The sequence below is a fragment of the Lissotriton vulgaris genome, chromosome 5 (genome assembly GCF_964263255.1).
Source record: "Lissotriton vulgaris chromosome 5, aLisVul1.2, whole genome shotgun sequence".
Lineage (NCBI taxonomy): Eukaryota > Metazoa > Chordata > Amphibia > Caudata > Salamandridae > Lissotriton > Lissotriton vulgaris.
Window position 1 is genome coordinate 1,081,945,008 of NC_141693.1, and position 27,524 is coordinate 1,081,972,531.

The window sequence follows — 27,524 nt, forward strand, 5'->3', positions numbered from 1 at the left end:
ACAATTTGTGATGAATCTAGACATGCAATAGAATCTGTATTACAATCTTTGAAAACAGTTTGTCCTGTACGTGGATTTAATGAATCAAGTGAAAGCCGCCTTTCTGTTATCTCTATTTCATGCATAAGTACAGATTATGCTCGGCTAAGGAAGGCATCGAAGGTCCCTGCCACCGCCACCGCCACCCTCCTTTACGTAATTTCTTACTCATTCCCAAATAAGAGTAAAATAATCTGTTGGTGCCAGATATTGAGTAGGTTTAACAAGTTAGCACACCCCCTTCAATCCAAAACAGTCCTTGTCCTTATTAAATTGCTAATTGAATTTCCTGGGGTAGGCGTTAGAGGGGGGCCCCTGCCCAGCCTCTTCTGGTGCTGACGGGCACGGGACGGGCCCACCCTTGGCCCGGGCTACGCCCGGACACGCCCGCGTTCGTCCTGCGCAACGGGAGGCACTCCTTGAATTTAACAGCCTCCCAGCGCTCCTGTGGCATCGTCGTGTGCGTGACTGGGGGCTGCCGGGAAATGTAGTCCCGGTCCTGGTGTGGCGTGGTTGTCAGTTCGGCAGTTCAGCGGGCCGAGGCAGCGTCGTTAATCCCCCAAAAGGTGCAGCTACAATGAGGGCAAAAAGCACGGAGCAACAGGTAAATACTTAACTAATAAAACCACAAATATCTAGAACACAAATACCCTTTTTTTTTACTAATATCGAAAACAAAAATATAGGAACCTTAAATAAACATATAAATAATCAAAAATATTGCCTCACCAATATCGACTACAATAATATCACCAAAATCATTACATTCTCATTATTTAAAAATAAAATAGGATTGAAACAACATTTTAACATTTAAAAAAAGTATATATCTATTTATATATTAAAGCACATTAAAGCACAGGTAGTCCCAGTTTGAGTTGCACGCGAGAGCAAGGTTAGCAGGCTGTTCATATATATATATAACATCACAAAAATATGTAAAAACCACCACAAAATAAAATATATCTAAATACATAACACCATTAAGTAAAAAAATATATTTACATTCTACAAACATTTATACAACAATATAAATATTAATCTATCTTTCTATCTTCATTCACTGAAAGAAAAAAACAAACGTTACAGGTATATAAGCAAATATTTGTAATACATGGTTCTTAGTTCTAATGCCGGTAGTGTAAATATAATGAATGCTTTTGCAGTTCAAATACGATATTACATAACGGTGCAACACTGCAGCACACTTTCGCACTAAGACTTGCAACAAACGCGTTTGCAATGAGGGAAAGGTAAACAAATGCATCCTGCAATAGTTGATCAGTACATATGCCTCAGTTGTGCATGTCGGGTGCACATTTTATTACAAGAGCCTGCACATGTTTATTCTTGTCTAAAAAAAAGAGCTGCTGAAAGAAATCCTCCAGATTGAATTAGAAAAATAATTGCTGGTATCCTTTAGATAAGTGTGCACAAATCAGACACACATATCATTTTTAGAATGTAAGGCAGATAAGAGGAATAGCTTAATGCACGATGGCCATTCACATTGTTTTATTGGTCAGTCTCGCTGTTACGAAAAAGGTAGGATCAGAAAATAGTACTATTGCCTATTATGTCTAAAATGACCTAAGAGATGTACAGAATCGCGCGAATATCATAAAACACATCTCTCCCTTGTTGATGTTTCAAAAACTGAAACGGTCTGAAAGACTGTAAGTGCCGAGAAAAAGTTCGCTATTATTTCCAGACCAGATAGCTCATTCTTAATCTTTAAATCAATAGTTTTTGCTGCCCCCGAGAAAAACTCTTTCAAGTTCTGAGAATGGCATTGTCTGCAAACAGCATCAAATTATGCTCTTGAAACTTTATTTTGATTCCAATACTTAGTAATGGTAATTTGCATCAGAGAGATGTCAACCACCTGCTGTGATTGTTCTCATATGCCTCAATAGCACATTATTCACATGTCGGAATAGAAAGCCCATTAAAGTGTCTCGTGCTGTGATTGACATGGACGAAAGTAATAAAGTATTGCCGGAAATGTGGGGGTGAGGGTTGTCAACGTTTTAGTATTTCCTGACGAAATGAGACATGATTATCGAGTATTTGATGCGCACTAACTAATTCGCATCATCTGGTTAAGTGACGACGTTTGTTGGGAAAGCAGCGTACATACGGAAACTTTGATAAAGATATGACTTTTGTTGTTTACACATGACTTTTTGGGGGTGGCATACATTTATTCTTTGTAAGTCGTTCTGTTGCTGGTTTTCTCTAAAGCATCATTTCCATAAGCCTTGCAGCTTTACTGATTCGCTTTCATGGGTCCCAAGTTTCAAGTTTTAGTGCATCATGTAATATCTTTCTTTTTTCAGTTGCTGTCTTGTTCTAGCCTAGGACAGTGTGCGAGAAAAGTAATACTTGCACTCTCGTTTAGTTGCCAAAACCGCTGTCTATGTTATTATTTCCCGTGTTTGCTCAATGTTCTCACTACTCCCTCATTTGAAAGATTGGTTCTCCTTGCGTGGACTGCTCAAACGTCTCTTTTAGCATCCCTCCCTCGTTTGATTGACGGTCCTGCATGCCCCACTGGACTGTTTACATATCATAAACTTCTCCCATACAGCGACTGTCTCACTGTTGATCCCCTAATCATTTCGTTAGTGCTAAGGGTTTTACAGAGACTACTCTTTTTCTAACTTCAACTTTATGTCTACAGGACATCACATATACTTCTTATTGATAATTATTATGCGTGGCCTACAGTAAACACATAACTATTCCCCAAAATGAAATATTAAAAACCTGCCTTCCGATTTCTATAGGTCAGTGTCTTCATTCTACTCAACACTTTTAATTTGCTTTGCTGTTATGAGTATGAAATGGCTTTCTCCAAATCTCACTGAGGACTTCTCCTCAGAAGTATGATGCTTGGCTCGATTAACATTGAAAAACACTGAAAAATGCGCCTGTTTTCAGTCACTAACATCTTGGCACGCCCACTTTGCATGTCATTAGTGATAAATATCACTTACATGCAAAGTGGGGCCCAAGATGGTCGCTATCTCCTACTAGCTGTCGCTAACTGGTGTTAGCGACAGCTAGGTAATAGGGAGATAATTTTATCTCCGCTTTCTTGGCTTTTAAAGCAAAAAAAGCGGAGATAAATCCCCTTGATAATATGCCCCTTTCTTCTTTCCGTCTCTTCTGTCTCCTCCATTAGTCTCCTACCTTCAACAGCACTTCCAGTATTACAAGGAGTATTTACCTAATTGAGGATTTGCCTACCATAAATTAGGACACATTAACTATTTTAACAAAATGCAGTGTAGCAACAGAAGGTGTGAAAAGAAAGTCCATTGAGATATGATGCTGTTATCCTCTCACCCTGCATTGGCACTCTTGAGACTGCCAAGAGTTAGTGTACACACCCTTGCACCATAGTAAGGGGGTGTGTGTTAATGCCTGAGGATGCAATCTTTTTTGGTAAAAAAACCCTGTTTGAGAACACCCATGTATCACCCATTGTAAATCCCTTGACATAAAGCCACTCAAAGCAGTGGTAGTGCTACTTTTGGACCACAAATAACGTTTTGCACTGAAAAGTAAAGTCCAAATTAATGTTGTGATTGCCAACCTCCTACAAATTGTTAGTAAATCTACCCCTTTATTTTACCAGGATTCTGCAGAGATTTTCTAATTAATTGCTATCATGAATATTCACCTGAGAGTATTTTGCACATAAATCTGATGTAACTTAACAGTTTTTTATAGCACATTTTAGGATATGATTTTCCATCCCTATCTTCTTGCTGCTAATTTTATGTTAACCTTCAGCTGAAGATGGATTTTTTTATTGTATGTTGCACATGAATCGGCTGCTACTTAGATGCTTTTTTGCACAGTTTGGGATCAATGTTCCCTCTAATTTTTTTCCTCTGTGTGCGGCAGTGGAGAGTCTCTGTGCGCTGCAATCATGGCTATGTGCGCCAGGAACCAAAACGTGCGTGTCTGCGGCGCCAAATGGCACTCAAAATGTTTACTTTAAAAAGTGAAAAAATTGTGTATTTTCACACGTACAGAGCCAAAATAAGGGTCTTAAAGGTAGTTTGCAAATTTATTGTATTGCCTGTATTTTTATTGTTGTGTCTCTGACTGCTGTTGTCTGTCTTCCCCACTGCCTGTACGTGGTCTGTGCCCCATTTTCTTCCCTCTGTTCCCCTCGCTGTCCCTGTGCTCTCTCTGCCCGGTCTTTCCTTCTGTTCCCCTCACTGCCCCGTGCCTCGCTGCCCTGTGCTTCTCTGCCCGTTCTGCCTTCTGTTCTTAGCTGCCCCTATATTTCTGTATTCTGTATTTAGCCTCTGTGCCATTAGTTTTTTGTGCCCGTCTGCCCTTTGAGCCACTCTTTTTTGTGACCTTCTGCCCTCTGTCCCACTCGTTTTTGTGCCCTTCTGTCTTATCCACTTCGTTTTCCCTCGTTTTTTGTGCCTTTTTGCCCTCTGTTCCACTTCGCTTTCCCCTCGTTTTTTGCCTTTCTGCCCTCTGTCCCACTAGTTTTTGTGCCCTTCTGTCCTCTGTTCCACAGGTTTTTGAGTCCTTCTGCCCTCTGTCCCACTCGTTATTGTGCCCTTCTGCCATCTACCTACTCGTTTTTTTGGATTTCTGCCCTCTGTCCCATTCGTTTTTGTGCCCTTCTGCCATCTATCCCACTTGTTTTTGTGTCTTCTGACCTCATTTTTTTCCTTGTTTTTGTGCCCCTTTTGCCTTCTGTCCCACTTGTTTTTGTGCCCTTCAGCCATCTGTCCCACTCGTTTTTGGGCCCTTCTGCCCTCTGTTCCACCTATTTTTGGGGCCTTCTGCCCTTTGTCCCACTCGTATTTGGGCCTTTCTGCCCTCTGTTCCACTTGTTTTTGTGCCCGTCTGCCATCTGTCCCACTTGTTTTGTGCCCTTCTGCCCTTGCCCACTCGTTTTTGTGCCTTTCTGCCATCTGTCCCACACGTTTTTGTGCCCTTTTGCCATCTGTCCCACGTGTTTTTGTGCCCTTCTGCCCTCTGACCCACACTGTTTTGTGCCCTTCTGCCAACTGTCCCACTCATTTTTGTTCCCTTCTGCCATCTGCCCACTCGTTTTTGTGCCCTTCTGCCCTCTGTCCCACTCGTTTTTGTGCCTTCTGCCCTCCTCGTTTTTTCCTTGTTTTTGTGCCCCTTTTGCCTTCTGTTCCACTTGTCTTTGTGCCCTTCTGCCAACTGTTCCAATCGTTTTTGTGCCTTTCTGCCATCTGTCCCACTTTTTTTGTGCCCTTCTGCCATCTGTCCCACTCGTTTTTGTGCCCTTCTGCCCTCTGTCCCACTCGTTTTTGTGCCTTTCTGCCATCTGTCCCACTTGTTTTTATGCCCTTCTGCCCTCTGTCCCACTCATTTTTGTGCCCTTCTGCCCTCTGTCCCACTCGTTTTTGTGCCCTTCTGCCCTCTGTCCCACTCGTTTTTGTGTCCTTCTCCATCTGTCCCACTCGTTTTTGTGCCTTCTGCCCTCCTCGTTTTTTTCCTTGTGTTTGTGCCCTTCTGCCCTCTGTCCCACTCGTTTTTGTGCCCTTCTGCCCTCTGTTCCACTAATTTTTGTGCCCTTCTGCCCTCTGACCCACTCGCTTTTGTGCCCTTCTGCCATCTGTCCCACTCGTTTTTGTGCTCTTCTGCCCTCTGTCCTACTCGTTTTTTTGCCTTTCTGACATCTATCCCACTCGTTTTTGTGCCCTTCTGCCCTTTGTCCCACTCGTTTTTTCCTTGTTTCATGCCCCTCTTCCCTTCTGTTCCGTGCGTTTACCCAGCCGCTGTGCCCCCTACGGCCCTGCCCTCCTGACTGCCCACTGTGGCCTTTTGTTTAAATATTGCTGTTAATCGGAGCCCTCAGGGCTCCGATTAACATCAATACTTAAACAAGAAGCCACAGTCTGCCCCGCAATTTCCTAACAAAAGCGTAGACACTTTCCAAACACAGCGTGTACTTTAGCACACGCTGTGTATGGAAACTGTCTCTACGCTTTTGTTATTAAAGCGCGGGGCAGACTGTGGCTTTTTGTGTAAGTATTGATGTTAATCGGTGCCCATGAAGGGGCTCCGATTAACAGTAATATTTATACAAAAGGCCACAGTCTGTCCTGCGCTCCCACATAGCCACCCCCCCCCGCCTCCTTACCTACACTTATCATGTTACCGCCGCTCACTTCCTTAAAGCTGCCGGCGGCGCGACTCTGTCGAGCGACGTCCTGTGTGCGCGCTCCTAGCGAGTCGGTGCACGGTGATGTAAGGGGAGGTGCGCGTGCCCTAGAGGGAATGGTGTCTGGGATATGTATTGTCACTTCAATCACTATGCTGCTAATTCTAAATTCTATTTGCAGAAGTTTCTATGTGTTGAAAAATCTGTATATGTTTTATGATATTTTAGGTAATAATTTGTATGTATTTTTATTGTGGAGCTCATTAGAGTTCCAAATCTTTAAATAAATATTGAATTGAATTGAATTGAATATTCATCCTCACCCCAATTTTACATTGATATGTCACTTACTAATATATTAGGATACGTGAATTGGATTATTGAAAAAGCGTCCTTAATGGTATCACCAAGTGTGCAGCTTCACTTATTGTCCTAATTATTAACCATCATCAGAAAAAAGAGCAGAATAGCTACCTGGTAGCTACTGAGCCCAGTTCATGCTACTCAGTTTGATCTTTAAGGTAAGTAACATACCCATGGGTGTTGATTCCTCAAAATGCAACAGCAGCCCGTGCATGTAAGAGCGGTGAGGTGGTAGGGCTTGGTGGGGTAGAGTCGACAGACAATAACGAGTGAAAACAAAATTTTTAAAAACTTATTGGAGACGCTTGAGCGCGCGATCCAAGATGGCTGCAGTGTGGGAATCTGCGCAGAAGTTCGGCCCTTTTTTGTCATTTTAACGCCGATATTTTTGGCATGAAATTGTATTAGCACTCACCAATGTTGTGGAGTAATTTCAGTGGATTTTGAACAGCAGAAGTGGATTATTTCGTCATCTGGTTCCAGCTCCCTGCACAGCATTAAGGTACAGTCTGGCTTCTTTCAAGGGGGCAGGGTGAACATTCAGGAAAAGGGCCTGGCTTGGGTCTAGCCACTCCCCCAACCCATTTTAGCTGCTGCACCAGTCATTTCTTCTTTATTTGCACACCATTATCTTATTTACACAAAATTTTGCTTCTATAATTACAATTTTTGCTTCTTTTTATTGGAAAATGGAAACTAAAAGTGCTCTTAATAATAAAAGGAGGAAGCAGCAAGTTTCTCCTCCTCCTGCTAAATCTAAAGTAGTGGAGTCTTCTGAACCCTTATTGTCTTTAATTTTGGAGGACATTCAGGCACTTCGTGTCAACACAGACACTATTGCATCTGAAGTAAAAAATGTGCGTAAAGAAATAGCCAGCTTGTCAATGAAAATATCGGATAATTTCATCAAAATACAGGATATTAAGGTCAAAATTGACTCATTTTCTCCTCTTGTGACAAAAATATCGCCTATGTGTTTAACATTACTGGACTTGGAGAATCATAATAAGCAATATAATCTACGCATATTGATGTTGTTGAAGATGTTGAGGGAAATAACTGTAGAGTATATCTGGAGAATGTATTGCCGGGTCTTTTACAAATTGAATTTATAGAAAAGTTTGAAATTGATAAGGCTCATAGGATTCCCTCACATAGGAACCCTCGCAATACAAAACGCGACAAATGATTTTTAAAGTCCTTCGACATTACCATTTGGTTCTCATCAGAAAGGCAGCTAGAGAGATACCTTTGTTGATGGTATATGGGCACAAAATATTTATTCACCTAGATTTTGTCAATTCGCAAAGACTTCTCTGCTCTTCGTTCTCAACTGCGCAGTCTAGGCTACAAATATGGTCTCTTTGATCCATCGACGATGAGCATTTGGAAGGATACTTTCTCGAAGTCTTTTCAACGCCCGGAAGATTTGAGACATTTTTTGGATCAACAGTTACAACACTCAATGGATTCAAATGACTCTGCTACTTGATTTTTTACCACATATCTTTCTTCTGACGCAGTAATGACATTTCTTTATATTGGGCTGCAGCGGTTTCGGTCATGCTTGTAAAGCGTGTGTGCGTTTCACACTTCACATTTGTGTCTTTTGTTTGTCGTTTTTTCTATGTTTTTCCATTCTTCCTTTTCTTTTTCCTTTTCTGGAGCTACCTTTTTCTCTTTCTCTTGATCTTCCTTTATTTTCCTCTTCTTGAGCTACTTTGTCTTTTCTTCTCTTATGGCTAATATACATAATATCGAAGTAGTTTCAATAAATGTTAAAGGGTTACGTCATCCAGTTAAGCGTACAAAGATTTTGGAAAGGGGCGACCGAATCGGTCCCCCCGAACGTATGGCCGAGTGCCTCGATCCCCCCGGGAAGCCATTTTTGGGCGGGAGGCGCGTCTCAGCTGGTATGCCCGAAGCGGCGTAGCCGGGGCGCGCTCGTTCCCGCCCTAGAGTGGGCTGGCCTAGACACCGACGCAGCCAGCCACGCCCTCAGGGGCAGGCAGGGGCGGGTATACGCCCGCCCTGAAGACGGATAAAAAGGGACGCAAGACCAGAAGACATCCTCTTGTTCTTGTGCTCTGAAGCTGCACCTCCTCGCTGCACGTGAGCTCGGGACAGAACGAAGAGCCAATTTTGAGCGTTTTAATCTCTCTCTTTGTCTTTTAGATACTTCGTCTGAAAAGATGCCCAAGAAAGGAGCGAAGAGTATGTCGACTGACCAGTTGGTTCGGGCCCTCATGAGGGACATGTCCGAAATTAAGAAGCGGTTGGCGGAGCGAGACGGCGAGGAGGGAGCGGGGCGTCCACCGGCCGGAGGGAAGCCAAAGAGGCCGAGAAGGGGGCCGGTCGGGGGAGACGTCCCGGTTCCCTGTTCCCCGCTCGAGGCGCCAGCCCCGGTACCGGCCCCGGTACCGGAGGAGGGGAATCCGATTCCCGTGGTAGTCACCCCGACGTCTGCCGAGGATATGCCTCCCGAATTGGCGGCACAGTTAGCAGCATGGTTGGGGGACGGTAATGGGGGCGCCATGGCTACCGAAGCGCAAGCATTCATAAAGCAGTTGCGCGAGAAACGTGATACAGCCAGGGTGCCCGCGCCGGATGCGGCGGTAGACAAGCCACGAGGGACGGAAGCAGCGTCCGGTGCAGGTAAGCGGCCATTGCCGATTGCAAGGGATGAGTCAACACCGTCTCGTAGAGAAAAATTGGGGCAACATGTTCCTTTGCCAATAAAGGAAAAGATTTGGGCGGGGGAATACGTTAACATGTTTTCCCTGCTCGTTGATCACTATGAGGTCGAAACTGTTAAGGGTCAAAAGGATCTGATGCATCCGAGTGTTTGGCGCGCAAAAATGGCCGCCTTTAAGGTTAATGAAAATATTGGTAACTGGGGTAATGCTTGGGGAATCTTTACGGCAATTTTGGGGGAACGTAGGCCTGATTTGCTCCCTGAATTGCCAGTATATCAGTCACGAATTATGGGGTACTCGACATCACACCAAGGTAACCAATGGTTCTGTTATGACAACCTTTTCAGGAAAGCGATGGAGCATAACAAAAGTTTAACCTGGGACTGTTACGATTCTTTGACATGGAATAAGATGAAAGAGTCGGGGATGTTGAAAGTGCCATTGGTGGGGAGTGCTGTTGGTGAGTCCTCCCGCCAAAATGGGGGGACACCCTTTCGGTCGGGTACGGGTACAGACGATTACCCGAGACCCACCGGCAATACAGGGAAGAGGGGTTTCTGTTTCAATTTCAACAGAAGTAAATGTACTAGGCCCCCGGGATCTTGTAAATTCAAACACGAATGTAGTGGTTGTGGGGCACCCCATCCTGAGTCCTCGTGCAGAGCCAAATCGGGTGAAAATGGGGGTAGAGGAGGCGCTAAACAGGTCTAATATAGTCCGAGGGGCGCCTTTACCAACCCCGATTGATACCCTGGCGATGATTCCCTGGCTCAGCGAATACCCAGATCGTACTTCTGCTGGGGTGCTACGAAACGGTTTTTCATATGGTTTCCGCATCCCGGTGGGTAACTTTCAGGGTGTCGGGACGTGCAAAAATCAACTTTCCGTCTTGCAGCATACGACTGTAGTACAGGATAAGATCCGGAAAGAGGTTACCCGAGGTCGGGTTGCCGGCCCGTTTCGTGTTCCCCCGGTACCGAACTTTGTTTGTTCTCCTTTAGGGGTGGTCCCCAAGAAGGACCCGGGTGAGTTTCGATTGATTCACAATTTATCAGCTCCTCATGGCCTTTCGGTAAACGATGCAATTAATCCAGAAATGTGTTCGGTGCGGTACGCATCATTCGATGAGGCCGTAGCCATTTTGAATCGCCTGGGGCCCGGGACGCTGATGGCGAAATCAGATATCGAGTCAGCGTTCCGTTTGCTCCCGGTATACCCGGAAGACCAACGTCTTTTGGGATTCATGTTTCAAGGTTCGTATTACATGGACAGGTGTATGCCGATGGGGTGCTCTATATCTTGTGCTTATTTCGAGAAATTCAGTAGTTTTCTACAATGGGTTTACACGAAGAAAACAGGTTTTCGGAATGTGATGCATTACCTCGATGACTTTCTGTTCCTTGGGGCCGCTGGGGATGATGAATGTGCCCGGGCCTTGACTGAATTTTGTGTTTTAATGAATCAATTCGGCGTGCCGTTGGCACCAGGTAAAACTGTCGGTCCCACGACTTGCCTCGAGTTTCTCGGGATCGAGTTGGACTCTAGTGAGGGTTGTTGTCGTTTACCAGCTTCCAAAGTATCGAAATTCAAGACAACCCTGCAAATGTGTATTACTGCATCTAAAGTTACGCTGCATCAATTGCAGCAATTGGTGGGGAAGTTGAATTTTGCCTTAAGGGTGATCCCGATGGCCCGCCCCTTCTCCCGTTCGATTGCACAGGCGATGGTCGGCCTAAAGGAGGGTCACCATCGCACGAGGTTATCGGCCGAGGTCCGCCAAGACATGCGTATTTGGTTAGCATTTTTGGCGGATTTCAATGGTCGAGTCGTCTGGAACAAACCGGCCTTGTCCTCTGAAGAGCTTGGTCTATGGACGGATTCAGCGGGAAGCATGGGTTTCGGCGCCATCTTCGGCACAAAATGGTCGGCACAAAAGTGGCCAACATGGTGGCACGAAGAGGGGCTGACGAGTAATATTGCTTTCCTTGAGCTGTTTCCCATTTTGGTGGCCCTCAGATCCTGGCCCGATGGATTCAAAAATCACTCTGTCATATTTTGGTCTGACAATATGACCGTTGTAGAATGCATCAATAGTCAGGCAGCACGTTGTAAAATGATTTTGAGGCTGCTTAAAGAAATTGTCTTACTGTGTATGCAACTGAACGTGGTATTCAGAGCGAAACATGTCCCGGGGGTGATGAATCAGGCTGCTGATGCACTGTCTCGTTTTCAAATGCAGGCTTTCTCGGGTTACCTTCCCTCAGCGGACCCAGAGCCAGCACCCTTTCCCGAAGCTCTCTGGTCTCTCGGTGCCCCGAACTTCGTTACCTCGTGGGAGAGAGTCTAGCACCAAGGACGAGGAAGGCATACGAAGGGGCGTTTCGGGCTTATTTAGCCTTTTTGGGGACTGAGAGAGGGGGACTTTGGGGGCATGAGGATTGGGTAGTACATTTTCTGATGTCCTTGCGTAAGGCTGGGAAGTCGGTGGCTACAGCCCAGAGGCATCGTGCTGCCATCTCCTTTGTTGCCAGGGCTTATAATATCCAGGACCCGACAGCGTCTTTTGCGGTACAGAAAGCGCTACGTGGGTGGCAACGCCTTGAGGGTCGCAGAGTAGATGAGAGGCGCCCGATAGGTCTGGATAGGTTGTCCCAGTTGCTGGCCACACTCCCCGCCATATGCTCGTCTCAGTTCGAGGCCTGTTTGTTCCGAGCTGCTTTTACGCTTGCATTTCACGGGGCTATGAGGATAAGTGAGCTGGTTGCAAGGAGCAAGCGGGATGTGGCGGGGGGTTTGTGCCGGGAACACATTCAGATCAGGGGTGAGACTATGACGGTATCCTTTGTCAAGTCAAAAACCGATCAAAGTGGGGTGGGAGACTGCATAGTCATTCGCAGGATTCCAGGGTCTTCCATGTGTCCGGTGAAGTGTTTAGACGATTACCTAGCACGAAGGGTGGCATCATGGGGGGGGACATTGTTGAGACACGCGGACGCCACCCCACTGACGAAGTTTCAGTTTCAGCGGGTGCTCGCGATGTCAATTACCGCAGCGGGCTTGGACCCGGGTGAGTTTGGGACCCATTCCTTTCGGATAGGGGCTGCCACAGAAGCTGCAGCCAGGGGTCTTAATGTGGAACAAGTAAAACGAGTGGGGCGTTGGTCCTCCAATTGTTATAAGAGGTATGTGCGGTTGCACATGTTGTGAAGCTGTAATAATGTACTCACGCTTCTTGTCTTTTGTTTGGTTTTCAGTTACGCAAGCCTTCGAGGCGGGGCGGACTATGCAGTCGACCCAACACCGGGCCAGCGGTCAGACATCACCGGCTGTGAGAAAGGAGGTGTGGGTCGTGGGCCACTCATACGTGAGGCGTGCCGCAGACGTATTCGAAGCAGGTGACATGATTCACGTAGCTGGGGAATACGGGTACAGGATGTCCTTCTACGGAAGGGGCGGTCTCTGTATTGACCAGTTTCAGGCATACTTTGAGGGTTTGTTAGGGCGGATGAGGTCACCGCCGTCTATAGTCATAGTACATTTAGGGGGCAATGATTTGGTCACCACCGGTAGACGACTTCTCCTGGAGGCAATGCTTTCCACTGAAAGTTGGTTGGCGAGGAAAGTTCCGGGGTGCATAATTGCGTGGTCTCATATGATCCCACGAAAAGTGTGGCGGGGGGCTATTTCGATCCCTGCTTTGAACCATTCTGTTAGGAAACTTAATAACAAAATGAGTAGGTTGTTCCGTTCCAGGACATTGCATTCTATCTCGCACGGTTGTATTAATGATGACAGTATGTATCTGGGGGATGGTGTGCATTTGTCTCGGTGGGAAATGAGTTACTCATAGGAGACTTCTTAGCATGGTTAAAAACGTTGGAACATGACCTTTAGCTAGGAGTTTTGTGGGGGGCCCGGATAGCCGGTCAACTATCCGGGCCTGTGGCGGTAAGGTCATGATCGGTGAGCACTAATTAGTAGATCCCTATGAGTGGGCGTCACCCAACACGGATGGGAGCGCTCGGGAGAGGTGGCCATTGGCCCCTCAATGGGGAGGCGGTCCCTTCTAAGGATGGGTCGCCGGAAGTAAAGGAAAGGCGGTCAAGGCCCCTTCCTTTGTAGGAGGGGTTACAGCCCCCTCCTGGGGAATTTCCCGGGGCCAGTGACATCTGCGACGGCAGATGCGGTAAGTTGTGTGGGGTTGGGATAAGGGCCACGATACCTTCTAGATACCTCACACGAGTATTCGAACGACCTTTAACTGGCGTCGAGTTTTAGGTGCCCCCGTCAAGTCAAGGGAAATTGGTAGTAGTTGCACTTGAGGTACGCCTCCGTGCTGTCGCCCATCCCAAGTGGGAGGGGTAAGTCTGGTTAGGGATCTTGACACCGGTTATGACCTTGCCGTTGGCCCTTAAACGTTAGGTTGTACAATTTCAATATGACAAGAAATGTTTTGTAGGTTGCTAGTTCGGCTAGGAGAACCTCTGTATTAGAGAATCTGTTAAGGTTAGCCAAACATCGCAATATGGTAATGAAATTGTACATAACATGAAACGTTTAATGTTTTAATTTTGTTTTAATAAATACGGCCGGGATGGTCACTCCATCCCACTTCCAAAAACTTCAAGAACTGTTTCCGGTTTTCACTCCTTTTGGGGATTGTGTTGAGAGGGGGTGGCGGGTATCTCGGCCATATGGAAAGGGGCGACCGAATCGGTCCCCCCGAACGTATGGCCGAGTGCCTCGATCCCCCCGGGAAGCCATTTTTGGGCGGGAGGCGCGTCTCAGCTGGTATGCCCGAAGCGGCGTAGCCGGGGCGCGCTCGTTCCCGCCCTAGAGTGGGCTGGCCTAGACACCGACGCAGCCAGCCACGCCCTCAGGGGCAGGCAGGGGCGGGTATACGCCCGCCCTGAAGACGGATAAAAAGGGACGCAAGACCAGAAGACATCCTCTTGTTCTTGTGCTCTGAAGCTGCACCTCCTCGCTGCACGTGAGCTCGGGACAGAACGAAGAGCCAATTTTGACCCACCCACCAGCCCCTGAAGACAGCCAGTTGTGTATAATAAAGTTGATTAATTTTGTTTTGTTTTCGTTTACAGGTTGTAGTGCCATGTTGATTTTGAGTTAATAAAGAATGGTCGTTTTGAGTATGTTTGCCATTAAAGACATTCAGTTTAGGGTTGAATTTTGATGCATGCTCTTTCGGTCATAGTGGCCAATGTATGTTTAGGTTAATTTGCACTGTCGTATTTATTTTGGTAGGCGGTAAGGTCATGATCGGTGAGCACTAATTAGTAGATCCCTATGAGTGGGCGTCACCCAACACGGATGGGAGTGCTCGGGAGAGGTGGCCATTGGCCCCTCAATGGGGAGGCGGTCCCTTCTAAGGATGGGTCGCCGGAAGTAAAGGAAAGGCGGTCAAGGCCCCTTCCTTTGTAGGAGGGGTTACAGCCCCCTCCTGGGGAATTTCCCGGGGCCAGTGACATCTGCGACGGCAGATGCGGTAAGTTGTGTGGGGTTGGGATAAGGGCCACGATACCTTCTAGATACCTCACACGAGTATTCGAACGACCTTTAACTGGCGTCGAGTTTTAGGTGCCCCCGTCAAGTCAAGGGAAATTGGTAGTAGTTGCACTTGAGGTACGCCTCCTTGCTGTCGCCCATCCCAAGTGGGAGGGGTAAGTCTGGTTAGGGATCTTGACACCGGTTATGACCTTGCCGTTGGCCCTTAAACATTAGGTTGTACAATTTCAATATGACAAGAAATGTTTTGTAGGTTGCTAGTTCGGCTAGGAGAACCTCTGTATTAGAGAATCTGTTAAGGTTAGCCAAACATCGCAATATGGTAATGAAATTGTACATAACATGAAACGTTTAATGTTTTAATTTTGTTTTAATAAATACGGCCGGGATGGTCACTCCATCCCACTTCCAAAAACTTCAAGAACTGTTTCCGGTTTTCACTCCTTTTGGGGATTGTGTTGAGAGGGGGTGGCGGGTATCTCGGCCATATAGATTATTTAGGTGGTAGTAAAGCTGATGTCTCTTTTATACAAGAGACTCATATCGATGATAAAATCTTACAGTACATGAAGAAGAAATGGGTTGATGCTAATGTGTCTTCCCCTGCTACTGGTAGGAAAAATGGTGCAGCTATCTTCTTTGCAAAATAAATACACTGTCAAATTTTGAGTAAAACGTCTGATAAGAATGGTAGATATATACTAGTTAAAATTAAAGTTCATGACTCAATTCTAATTTTATTAAATGTATATGGACCTACGGCTGATGACCCGTTTTTTTTTAAGAATCTCACTACTGAGGTTCTAAAGGTCAGTAATGCCCCTTTAATTGTTGGAGGTGATTTTAATGTCATTTTTGATCCTTTATGAGATAGGATGTCATTTTACTAAGTTTCAACCTTCTAAAGTTTATTTTGCTTTCAAAGCATTTATTCAAATTACCAAGTTAGTTGATATTTGGAGATTACATTTTCGTACAGAGAAATGTTTTACTTTCGTCTCAAATCCTCATAATTCCCATTCTAGAATTGATTGGTTATTGGTTTCCAGGCAACTAATTAATTCAATCAATACACCTAGCATTGGTAACATTGACATCTCAGATCCTGCTATGATTTCCTTGGTTTTGAATGTAGAATCAACCTGTACTAAACAATTTAGATAGTGAATGAACACTGGTATAATTTTAAATGACAATAACAAACATAAACTTTTAGCCGCTAATCAAGAATATTTTATTCTCAATCCCGAAGGCTCCACTTCTATGATTAATAGATAGGATGCTTTCAAAACGTATATTAGAGGGGTAACAATTTCTATTATGGCTCATGAAAATAAAACTTTTCATGCTAATAGTAAAACCATACAGCAACAGATTGCGAAATTTCAATGACTTTACATTACATCCAACAACCCTCAATATAAACTCAAACTACAAAAATTATGTTATGAATTTAATTCAATCCTTAGTAAAGGAGCAGGTATTCAAATCTCTAATGCCAAAGCCAGATTTAGTTTTCATGCCAATAGATCCGGAAGAATGTTGGCTAATTATTTATGCATAAAAAAAGATAAGTCTCAAATTACTTCTATTCATGGTTCACATGATAAACTTGCTCTCTCTCACAATGACATTGTTAATGAATTTTTGAATTTCTATTCCACATTATATAATAGGACAGAGTTACGGGATGTTTCTGTAATCGATTCCTTTTTAAATTCTTGTGAATTACACAAGATTTCACAAACAGATAAAATTGTTCTTGATGCATCTATTACTAAAGAGGAAATCTTATCAGCTATAAAATCCCTTTAAAAAGAATAAATCTCATGGTCCTGATGCCATTTACAAATAATTTCAATCACACCTTTTACCTTTTTACAATAACAGTTACTACCCCTGGATCTTTTACAGAAGCCTTAATTATAGTACTTCCGAAACCAGATAAAGACCCCACTCTTGTGTCTAATTATCACCCTATATCCTTAATCACTCAAGACTGTAAATTATGTGCTAAAATACTTGCTACCAGGTTGGGCCCCATTCTAACTTCCATTATACATCCTGATCAATCCGGGTTTATGAAGAATAGATACTCTGCTAATAATACAAGAACTTTGTTGCATGTTATTGAGCAAAGCCCTACTTTAATGGTACCATCTGGAATTTTATCCCTAGATGCTGAAAAAGCATTTGATAAAATCCATTGGCAATTTTTATTTCATACGTTATCCTCATTTAGTTTTGGAGATATTTTCATTCGTATGATTTCGGCTCAATATTATGCTTCTACTGCTCGTTTATTTATTAATTTCCAAATCTCCACTCTATTTTCGCTTTATTGAGGTACTAGAGAAGGATGTTCTCTTTCTCCTCTCTTATTTTTAATTGGCATTGAACCCTTTCTTACTTCAATAAGAAAATGTGATAATAATAAAGGAATCAATATTAATAATGTTACTGTTAAAACGCTTGCTTATGCGGACGATTTGCTTTTATTTATCAGTGACCCTATATTTTCGCTCCTTTTATTAATGGATATTATAATGAGGTGTTCTACAGTTTCTGGTTATACTTTAAATACCAACAAAACTGATTTTTTTCCATTAAATGTTTACTTGACTTCTGATATGCTTCCCATTCCAGAAATTATTTGGCAAACGAAAAACTTAAAATATCTTGGAATTTTATTTGCTCCATCTAAAAATCAACCATAAATTTAAATTGTGATTTTATTCTCAATTATATTAAAGAGAAGACGTCTAAATTGTCATCACTACATCTTTCATGGTGGGGCAGAATGGATTCTATCAAAATGACAATTGCTCCCAATTTTGTTTATACCCTTGCGATGACTCCTACACAATTCCCATCAAAGTTTTATAAAGATATTGATAAATCTTTATCTATATTTTTATGGAACAACAAATCTCCTCGTATCAGTTATAAAATATTAAAAGTACCTAAACATAATGCTAGATTTGGTATTCCAGACTTTTTTCTTTATCATAAAGCATTTATTTTAAAACAAAGTTCATTATGGTTTAATCACTCCTTTTTAGTTTACCCTCCTGCATGGCTTTGTATTGAGAAATCTATAGCAAGTCCATTTCCATTACCTACTCTGGTATCCATACAAAATAATGCTAATCGTTTTCAAATATCTGGTATTCTTAAATCTACTAAAATGTTATTTAATGATCTTGATTTAATTTGTCTTTCTCCCATGAAAAATACAGATGAGTTATCATTATGGTACAGTAATGTTTTTACATTAGACAGGAATATTAGTTACTGGTATTCATGGTTTTAGGCTGGCATTTTTTTATCTAAAAGATATTTATTCTAATAATACCATTATTCCTTTTGAAATGTTGCAAGAAAGATTTGGTTTAATTAAATCTGATTTTGTTAAGTATCAATATTCGTGCAATTCCATCTTAGATTCCTTCCCTAATGATATTCCTTCTTATACTTCTGCTGATTTATCAATTTATATTCAAACAATTTCATCATCACCTCATGGTGTTTCCATCCTATATAACAAATTATCTGATACTTCAGGTAACAATTTCGAGATGATTGCAATTTTTTGGAACAATGAACTTTCACTTGAGTTATCTACGGACTTATGGAAAGATATTTTGCTTAGTAGTATATCTGGTTGGTACCTGTTTCAATTCATCAAACTAATTCTTATATTCTATATAATCGTTATGGACTCCATTGCACTTATTCCGCGCTAAACTTATTCCTTCTGCAGATTGTTGGCATTGTAAACTTCATCCAGGTACATTACAACATATGCTTTTTGATTGTCCACTAGTTTTCAAATTTTGGTCTGAAGTTTGGGATATCATACAAAAGATTGTTAAAATTCAAATTGATGTTTCTTATCAATTAATAATATGTAAATCTGCTATTGTATCATAACATTTACCTGATTTAGAATGCAAACTTTTGGATTTCCTAGTTTCTGCAGCTTTACAATCTATCAATTTTTGTTGGAAATATGTTTCTATATTATCTGTTCGGTAGACAGTCAAAATATCGAGTTGTTAATGTCGATGTGACATAATATCGAGTCCAAAATATCGATGGTAAGAAATTTCGAAAACAAAAATATCGTCGTTGAAAATATCGATTTATGTGTGTGTCAAAAATATCGAAGACATGAATTTCGAAATCAGTAATATCGATGCTGAAAATATCGATTGTCAAAAATATCGATATGTAAAAGTGATGTTTTAAAGTATGTTAAGTAATTATTTATTTAAATGTTGTTTATATATAAGATAATTTTTATATTAAATTTTATTATTTTTAGTTAGAAGTCTAGGAGCGGGATGTAGAGTTTATAGGGGATAAGGGTGGGTAGTGTATTAAAAAAGTATAGTGCAAATATGGAATAATAAATTTCGCATTTGAAGTAAATTTATAAATTAGCGAAATTTTTATCAAAAAATTTATAAATGCGAAATTTTATATAAAATTATTGATTATTGTTAAATGATTAGTTGTTTGATTTTGGATAATTATTATTAAATTGTGTCAATATATCAAAATAATAATATTTTAAATAAATTATTGTATATTAATGTTAGGAGCGGGATGTAGAGTTTATAGGGGATAAGGGTGGGTAGTGTTTTAAAAAAGTATATTGAAATTCTAAAATTTTAAATTTCGCATTTCCTTCAGATTTCAAAATTTCGAAATTTAAATTTTTTTTTAGGGAGTAGTCGAAATTAGATGGAAATTTAGGGAGTACATTAAACATTAAGATTACATTTTTTGTATGTACAAAAACATATTATAAATATTAAAATATTAAATTACATTTTTATAATATTTGTACTATAAATTTAGGAGCGGGATGTAGAGTTTATAGGGGATAAGGGTGGGTAGTGTTTCAAAATTTTATAGGGTAATTATAAAAATTAAATTTTCGCAATTTAATAAAAATTTGCGAAATTTATAAAATAAAATTATTATTTCGATTTTAGCGAAATTATATCGATTTATTCGAATATAGTACTTATTTTTTAAGTTTGCAGTTGTTAATGTACTAAAATATATTTGTAATTATACTATTTTCATATAATTTCAAAACATCTTTGACTATTTATGATATGAGTGGGATGTATATTTCCAAGGGGATAAGGGTGGGTAGTGTATAAACAAAGTATACTCTAATCATACAAGTACAAATTTCGCCTTTTATTTCATTTTATTTTTAAACCCAAATTTTAGATAAATATTATTAAAATACGAAATTATGAACAATATTAGGTTGTTGTTATACATTGAGGTATTTTGTGTATGTAGTAAAATGATTCACAAATATATAATGTAGTAGATATTAAATAAAATAATGTATCATATTTTTAGGAGTGGGATGTAGAGTTTATAGTAGATCAGAGTGGGTAGTTTTATCAAAGGTACATTTTGTGCGTTCAGGGTCTGTTTTTCGTTTGTGGGTAAAGGTGTTTTGTGATTTTTTAGAGTCAGTTTTCAGTTTGTGGGTAAAGGGGTATTTGTAGGTTTCTGGGTCAGTTTTTAGTTTGTTGGTGAAGGGGTTTTGTCAGGTTTCAGGGTCAGTTTTTAGTTTGTGGGTAAAGGGGTATTTTTAGGTTTCAGGGTCAGTTTTTAGTTTGTGGGTAAAGGTGTTTTGTTAGGTTTCAGGGTCAGTTTTTAGTTTGTCGGTAAAGGGGTATTTTTAGGTTTCAGGGTCAGTTTTTAGTTTGTGGGTAAAGGTGTTTTGTAAGGTTTCAGGGTCAGTTTTTAGTTTGTGGGTAAAGGGGTATTTTTAGGTTTCTGGGTCAGTTTTTAGTTTGTTGGTGAAGGGGTTTTGTCAGGTTTCAGGGTCAGTTTTTAGTTTGTGGGTAAAGGAGTTTTGTGAGGTTTCAGAGTCAGTTTTCAGTTTGTGGGTAAAGGGGTATTTGTAGGTTTCTGGGTCAGTTTTTAGTTTGTGGGTAAAGGAGTTTTGTGAGGTTTCAGAGTCAGTTTTCAGTTTGTGAGTAAAGGGGTATTTTTAGGTTTCTGGGTCAGTTTTTAGTTTGTTGGTGAAGGGGTTTTGTCAGGTTTCAGGGTCAGTTTTTAGTTTGTTGGTGAAGGGGTTTTGTCAGGTTTCTGGGTCAGTTTTTAGTTTGTCGGTAAAGGTGTTTTGTTAGGTTTCAGGGTCAGTTTTTAGTTTGTCGGTAAAGGGGTATTTTTAGGTTTCAGGGTCAGTTTTTAGTTTGTGGGTAAAGGTGTTTTGTAAGGTTTCAGGGTCAGTTTTTAGTTTGTGGGTAAAGGGGTATTTTTAGGTTTCTGGGTCAGTTTTTAGTTTGTTGGTGAAGGGGTTTTGTCAGGTTTCAGGGTCAGTTTTTAGTTTGTGGGTAAAGGAGTTTTGTGAGGTTTCAGAGTCAGTTTTCAGTTTGTGGGTTGAAGGGTATTTTTAGGTTTCAGGGTTAGTTTTTTATTATAGGGGTACAGGGAAAACATAAATTAAGATTCTATTTACATTACAATTATTATAATAAATTAAATTTAATGATATTACATTATTCATTTTTTGACATTTGATTTTTTATAGTAATTTATTATTATTTTATGTCCTGCAGTTATTTAAATTAATTGTTAATTGGAGTTGGAAGAGTAAATTTAATATGTTCTGTGTACTGTACTTACTCTAATTAAATGGTGATTGCATTTCGAATTGTAAATTAATCACGGTTTTTGAGAAGCAATTACCTAAAGTAAATGGTTGTTGGAGTCGGAATATTTAAAAAATTCATTATGTCTTTTTCAAATATTGATATTATATGTATATGGGTGTATGAATAATAATTTTTATAACTTCAGTGTATAGTTTGTGATTTATTTACATGTGGTATATAGAAATAGATAGAACATTACAGTTATAATACATTTGCAAAAATACATAAACATGATTTTGTTATAGGTAATACAAAATAATCACACCAGTTTTATTTCATGTTAATTTTTTTATTCAACACTTGAAATATACGAACAGATATACATTTTATTACGCTATCTTTGGTATACATATAAACACAAATGGAGGATAATGTCCTTTTTATAATCACATTTTACAAGAAATTTCGTGACAAGTACTTTTAATTTGTAGAGAAAAAATGGTTAGTTCACATAATGCAATGTATGATATTATACATACATTATACTATTATTGTTTCTTAATAAAACATCAAAATGTGTAATGAAAAACATAATTCACAAATTTTTAATACATATAGTGATATACTGATGATGATATTAACATATGAACACTTTTAAAATTATAATATAATATAAATATCCTAATTAGAACATGTACATCATCATCAATGATTCTTTTAACATTACAATATTGTTATGTATGATGATTATTATTAATAAATATGTTTTAATAATAACAATTTATACATATTAGTCATATTGTAAACAATTAAATCTGATAAACAAATACAATATTACACATTTTGTTATATAATAATTTTAATAAATATTACATTAAATATTTTTATATTTTCATACTTAATGTAATAAATATTAAAAGTATGTAATATATAATTAATATACAGGCAAAAACAATTTCTATTCACAATATAATATACAATTTTTGTAACATTACACATAATTTCGAGCCATATATATAACAATAATCGACATTTATAGTAGTACTTTTCACAGTTACATATAATTTGGATCGTTAATTTTGTAACCACTCTTTGTCTTTTTGCGTTATTTTGGTAAAGGGAAAGTCGCGGTTGGAAGCAGATTCACTTTTGAGTAGGTAGCAATCTACTTTTATATTGTTAAAGTATTGTAAATTGTAATTAAAGGTTATATTTTGTTATTTTGGGGTTGGAAATTAAAGTATGACTATTTACATATAATGGAGTAGAATTAATACGTATTTTCGGTCACGAATTTTTGAGCCATTTAAAATCGTTGGAGTTAATGAGTATGTGATATAATGTAATTAAATTATAAATAAATAGGAATGTTATGTTTATATATTCTGGAATACTCGTTAGTGTTATGTCGGTGGGATTGTTTAGCTGTTTTTTTTTCTCGTATTTTGAAACAGCTATTTCCGTTTCCGATATTTTTTTTTTAAGGGAAAGGAAGTGTGTTTCAGTTGTTAGAACGGAGATGATTTACATTCTTCCTTTATATTTTGAGTTCTGTGAAATATTTATCACACTTTAAGATAACAGTCGTTATTTTAAATGGCATTTACATAGTCGTTTACTTTGGATGATGGATAGTGTTTGCAGAGTTAAAGAAAACATAATTAATGATTTGTTGGATTAAGTCTTTGATATTTACACATTGTATTGTCGGTAAAGGATTATTTTTATGATGTTCTATTTAAAGGTAAGTTAGAATTTTTTTATTTTATTTGGATGGAAGCAGTTTTTAAAAACAAATATTGTGATATAATAATATATTTATTTAGTCTTTTTAGAATAGTGTTAAAAAATAAATTAGACTAAATAAATATTTTTTTATTATATTAAAATATGTGTTTTTTTACATTAAGGATATTGTTTGATCTCTATCAATTAATTTAGTTATAGCAATTAGTTCAATGTTTTGGCTATCATTTTTAAATATTCCAGTCCTCTTGTTGTAGGATATAGTTGGACTTGCTGTTGAAGATATATATACATTTGAGCAGTTTGTCTAGAGAGTTTTGGTTTCAGTTGTATGACTGATTGCTGCATACGTAGTTCCTGAAAGCTTTGCTCTTTTTGTATAGCTGAGACTAGCTTGTGTAATGTGGGTGTTGTACGTCCAGTAGAAGAGAGGAAGGCATTGTGCCAACCTTCAACAGCATTGTTCGTTTTTGCTTCTTGGTTGAGTGTTGGTAGATAGACATTCCACCAGGGAATTGCAAATTTTGGCTGGCGTCTGTGGCCTGACCTATGTAGTCTTCCTACCCAGTTGTCCTCAAAGTAATCTAAAAGTGGGGCGAGTCTTTGCTCATTTTGGGTGTAGAAAGGACTTTCAATTAACAAATTGTAATGTTCGGCCACATCAGTTACTGGTACATATGCCAGAGCAATGAGATGTTTAATTTGGTATGCAAAAGTTATATTTGTTGCATACTCAACACTAAGGGCTGATTTTTGTAAATGTCTCCAGAGACATTGATTGAAATGAAAATAACATCCTTGAATGGATGTGTGTGGGTAAGTTTTCAAAATAGAATTAATCATAGCTTGCTCGAAGTCTATGATGATTTTCATTGGGAAGTAGTCAGAACTTTGTTCCTTTATTTTTTGTAAGATTTCTGAGTAAGTAGTGGCTTGTTTGTTTGGTAATAAACAATATATGAAGGGGATACAGGTATTATGATATTGCCCATGAATTGTGTATAACTGGTAGAAAGGTTTTGGGCATATAGAAAAAGTACCATCCATCATCCAAGTAGTACTTTCTGTTAATTTTTTAATATTGTTATTAGTTGCAAACATTATTATTCTTTTGTCCTTGCTATGATTATCATAAAATATAAATGGCTCGTCATTATGAGTAATTACAAGCTCTGGCGGTATTATGACTTCTTCAAAAGTTTTAGGCGTTGGTATATTGGGTCTACTTGCTTTTTTTGTTCTTGCTATTGTTCTTTTAATGGTAGCAATAGATGGTAGCTGACCTCTTGCTTCTTTGGGAACTTTAGGTAGTAATTCTTTCAGAATTACGTTGGTAGGTAGTTCTGATCTGGTACTTAATTCCTTGATATTTTCAAGAGTGGATCTCACTTCTATTTCCGAGATGTTTGGTGGGTGATTATGTTCAGTGGTATTTATAACACTAGTTTCCCTTGTTGTAGCACGGCCATAGCATTTATTGGAGTAATATTTTGTACACTTCCAATTCACTTTAAGGTCTTTTTGTTTCTCCTGAGTATAAATGTAGCCCATATAGCATAACAAAAATTTGCCTTTCTGAGATGTAATAAATCTTGCATTATCAGTCATTCTTGATTTCTGGTATCTAGAAAAGTTAATATACAAATATTAATATAATCTGACATGTATAAAAGATTTTAAATAAAGCTAGTATTCTTCTAGTAATTTACTTACCACCACTAATGTTCTATTTATCGAAAGTAGATGCTTGTTCAGTTAGATGTTGTTCTTCTATTGCCACGGTCTGTTGAGAAATAATTAAGTATGTTATAGGAAAAGTTACAATTTTTTTCTTGGTAACTTTTGTTTTACGTTATAACGTCTCTAAAAATTGTTTTGTTTATTTGAATTTAAAAAGAGACATTTCCAATATTATACTAACAGATGCATAAAAAGAGTCATTTTCATTTCTAGTACATTCTATAGAGTTTATAAAGACTAGTTATGTTTTATTTATGATCTTACCAAGAGTATTATAGTAGTAGCATAATGTGTGTTCTTTGATGTGAATTATCTGTTTTCTGTACCTTTGAGTTCTGTGTAGAGAGAAAGTTGATGAAAATTACTAATGCGTTTATATGTAATGTAAATAATACACATTTGTTATAAAGCATTGTTACTTAATTGCTAAAAAGAACCGGGGATGATACATGTATTATGAGTAAAAGCACTAAAAAACATATTTAAGAACAGGAAGATTATAGTAACAGATGCATAACAAGAGGCATTTTATTTTTATTACTTTTCATAGAGGTTATAAAGGCTAGTTATGTTTTATTTATGATCTTACCAAGAGAATTATAGTAGTAGCAGAATGTTTGTTCTTTGATGTGAATTATGTCTTTTCTGTACCTTTGAGTTCTGTTTAGAGAGAAAGTTGATGAAAATTACTAATGCGTTTATATGTTATATAAAAAAATACATTTCTTATAAAGCATTGTTACTTAATTGCTAAAAAGAACCGAGGATGACACATGTATTATGAGTAAAAGCACATTAAAACATATTTAAGAACAGGAAGAATATATTTTTTACACAGCATTGTAACGTTTATTCCTTAAAAAAATTTAGGCTTCACACTATGTATTAAGATTTACAGGCTAAGAAAGAAAGTATAGAGTTTTAAATTAGGCCAATAATTGGCAAAGAACGTTAAGTAAATGTTAAACATATGTAGATACCTTTTTTAAATTTAAAGTGTCCTGTATCTTGAAGTTGAAGTATAACTTGATTTGTTTGTAGAGTCTGTTTAAAGGTAAAGTACATAAAGAAACAACAAATTAGGTTACAAATCTTCGTCTATAATTAATAGACAAAAAAATTAGAGTTTATTAACAGGGCTATATGATTACTTACTTGTAGTTTTAGGACGAATTTTCTTGAAGAGAAGAATATAGATGGTGCTCCCAAAATTGGCAGTATGTGGTCACGAAGAATATTTCCTGCAACTTGTATGGCTGTTTGTGATTGGTTTATATAGTCTATGTGTAATTAAGTTTGCTATCTGATTGGTCAGATATGTAAAGACGAGTTACAATTGGTTAGTTTGAATTTTTTTTAAGTAAAACATTGAAGATATATCTTCTTAAATAGTTTATGTTGAGGAATTGAAATGATATATTTATGTGAAATAAAAGTCTTGTAATAAATAAAGATTATGTAAAATGAGTACTAAGTATTAAATAAGTATGTTTACAAAGAGTTTATATACAAATTTCGTTAGTTTGCGAAAACACGATATTGTACACTAAATGTGACTTAAAAATTTCTAAAAACATTAGTGAAGTAATTAGAAATGTGTGTATTACTTAGACAATAGATTTATTGGTGTTATATATAAAAAAAAGAGTATAATTTAGCTATCGATTTTTTGATATTGACGAAAATAGTGCTATCGAAATTTTTGTATTCGATATTATTGTAGTGTGGTATATGTAGTATTGAGTGTCGATATTATGGTATTCGAAAATAATGCTAACGATATTTCTGTAGACGATATTTTTGTGCATCGATATAGATTGCTCGATATTATTGTAGTTTTCATGTTAAGTATAGGGTGTCGATATTAGTGCTATCGATATTAGAGACTCGATGTTATAGTAGGTCGATTTTTTAGAAATCGATAATCTGTCAGTGATTCTATCTGTTCATGCTTGGTGGTCGTGGGTTATTTTTTTCAGAAGAGGTGCTCAATTATCAATGAAAGGAATTAATCATAATTCATTATCTTATCAATCTTTTTGGTTACCTGTTGACATATATTTATCCTCTTAATATTGTATTAGTTGTTTCAATTTTGTTTTTCGCTTTACATGTCTACTCTTAGTGTGTAATATTGTAGCTCTATATATTTACTGTGCATTCTAGGTTACATTTGTTCCCTCCCTCCCGTTCCTTTCTTATGTTTATTTGGTCATACAATATCTTATTACCTGGTGTATTTCTTTTTTTCTTTTTACAGACATTGCTTGTTGTATGAATTCTTCTTTAGGTAGTTTTGATATATAATACAGTCTTTTGTATTGTCTTTGTTGGTTTTATTTATGCAAAATTCAATAAAATATTTTGAACATAAAAAAACACTTATCTTAGTTAGTGGTGTGGCGAGCGCAAGGTAAGTGTTTGTCTTTTTTTAAATTACATTTTCCCTCTTTGTATTTCGACTGCCACCCTGTCACCCTTCCTCATTGCTCTTACCTGCAGGGGCTGCTCAGCCAAAATAGCAGGGGTAGCGGAAGAGACATCACATAACCTTTGACCTTAATGACATGAAGTGACATCCTATGATGCTTGACCCTGCTT